The sequence below is a fragment of the Antedon mediterranea genome, chromosome 11, assembly GCF_964355755.1.
Source record: "Antedon mediterranea chromosome 11, ecAntMedi1.1, whole genome shotgun sequence".
Taxonomy (NCBI): Eukaryota; Metazoa; Echinodermata; class Crinoidea; order Comatulida; family Antedonidae; genus Antedon; species Antedon mediterranea.
The window spans coordinates 743043-745662 of record NC_092680.1 but is presented as its reverse complement, the minus strand read 5'-3'; the positions used below and the strand labels follow the sequence as shown (position 1 = coordinate 745662).

General features: G+C 34.4%; 1 pseudogene; it reads left to right on the top strand.

Moving 5' to 3' along the window:
• Nucleotides 1–2365: 2365 nt before the first annotated feature.
• Nucleotides 2366–2483, top strand: LOC140063283 (5S ribosomal RNA; annotated as a pseudogene).
• The last annotated feature ends 137 nt before the right edge of the window (nt 2484–2620 follow it).

Genomic DNA, 2620 nt, shown 5'->3' with positions numbered 1-2620 from the left:
AGATGGAATCTCCAGTTAGCTTTAGACAAGTTTTGCTAGTACCCAGTAATCGAGAAAAACGAAAATAAAAGAGAATAAATTCAACATCATTAGGCCTATAGAATATTTTTTCATTTTCTACAATTCCAGTTAAATTCACAAAATATGTATTTTATACCATAATCTTGCTCTTCAAATACTATTTCTTCGCCGACTTCTATGTCTGCTATTAGAGAAAGTACTTGACTTTCAAATTCCTTAAAATCATTCACAATCGGGTCCTATAAGGTAACACATGAGAATAGCTTTGAATATGTCTTTCACTGTTCAGGAAACAGAAATAAAACAAAGCAATTCTCTCTGAATCTAACTCGCAAGTATAGTAATCTAATGCGCTCTTCTAGAGTATTTCATTCTGATATTATTTTGAATTTTAATTTGGCTAAAAAACGAGTGAACATACAACCACCGAACGAAAGAGTTTTGGAAAGTTCTCGTTGAGGATTGAGTCATTAATTATTATTATATTTTATTCAATATGTTTGAAACGTTTCTTTCCATAATTAGTTGATACTAACCACAGTAGGTGTATAACAATTCAGTTCTTTTTCTTCGTCTTGGCATTCTGTAAAAACAATTAGATTCAGGTTTTATATGTATTTAATTCTTATATTTATAAATTTATATAAATGATGCTCAAATTATGATTTTTGGTAAACAAGAAAGTGTAAGTCAAAAAGGTGCATTTAGCGCTATACCTACTTTCTAGGTAGTTTACTGATTAAGTAAGTAGTGTAGATAATATAAGAGGACACAACAATATAAATAGGACTTAAATAAACACAAATTGTATTAAATATAGCATACTCTAAATAGAAACACAATCAGTAAATAATTATCACAGTTTAATGTATAGTGTAAGTTAATATTTCATTATGCTTTTGAAAAATTTTATATTTAAAGCACTATTATAATGAATAAAATATGCCTACCTGTACCACCTGTAACTAGCACATCAAAACTACAACTGCCAATATTATCAGCAGCATCAGTAACGGTACACGTGACAATTGTTAAACCAACTTTAAATTGAGATTTCTTTCCTGGACGACAAGTAGCCAATAGTCCATTGGCATCAACGTTGTCACTAACTACTGGGTCATCCCATGTCACCGTGGTTTGACTGGACTCCGCATCAATGTTCATATACTCTGGACAAGTTATGTTCGGCTTTGTATTGTCTGAGTTTGAAAAAAAAATTAAGTAGTAAAAACTAAATAGAATAAAGTAGTTTATTCGTTAAATCACTGAGCTTGACCGTGTCCATAGAGATAACCACTGGGTCATCCCATGTCACCGTAGTTAGATTGGACTTCGCATCAATGTCCATTATACTCTGGAAACGTTATGTTCGGCTCTGTATTGTCTGTAAAATGAAGCAAATTATATTGTTGTATGATGTTTCTAATATGCAACCACCATTCCGTGTATTATATTGAGTGACATGTTTTATGTATCGTTAACTGCTAATTCATTTATTATTATCTTACCTGCAACTCGGACGCCAAAACTACAACTGGCAATATTACCAGCATTGTCATAAACGGTACAAGTGACATTTGTTAAACCAATTTCAAATTGAGATTCCTTTCCTGGATCACATATAGTCGATACTCCTTCAATATCAACGTTGTCACTAACCACTGGGTCACTCCATGTCACCGTAGTTAGACTGGACTTTGCATCAACGTCCATAGACTTTGGACACGTTATATTCGGCTTTGTATTATCTACCAAGGAATGAAAATATGCAAATTCAATCTGCAAGAATTTAATTTTGTTTTCCTCTCTTGTATTTCGTTCAATTCCTTGTTATTTATTTAGCTGCCAATATTCCTATTTTCTCTTTCATTTTTTCCAAAAATAGTTTATTATTGTAGCAACATTTAGTGGATATGTTACTTTGTGGTTAACGTGATTGCCTTCCTATTCCAAGGTTAATTAAATACAATGATTGTTTGCTGTATAATTGTTTCATTTGTTTATTTAACTGATCGATTTTGTCTTACCTGTAACTTGAACAACAAACACACATTTCCCAATATTACCAGCAGTGTCATTAACGGTGCATGTGACATTTGTTAAACCAATTCCAAATGGCGATTGCCTTGGACTACAAGTAGCTGAAAGTCCTTCGGTATCAACATTGTCAGTAATCATTGGGTCACTCCATGTCACCGTAGTTAGACGGGATTCAGCATCAATTTGCATCGACTCTGGACATGTTATAGTCGGTTTTGTATTGTCTACAAGGGAATACAAATAATCAAATTTAAGTTTGTTTTCCTCTTTTGTATCTCGTTCAGTGGCTTAGTTCATAATAATTGTATACGGCTTTACCACGTTGAAACACCGGTTCTCGTCAGATCACCGAAGTTAAGCAATGTTCGGCCTGGTTAGAGCTTGGATGGGAGACCATCTGGGAATAGCGGGTGCTGTATACGGAGCTGGGTCCCGTTAGGCATTTGAAATAAGCACTGATGACTCTTATGGCAGCCCCTGCATCTAGTATCTGCCTCAGACCTCTGGTCAAGGTGGGAACTGGACGAGAGAAGCCCTTGATCAATGTCAGGACCAATCA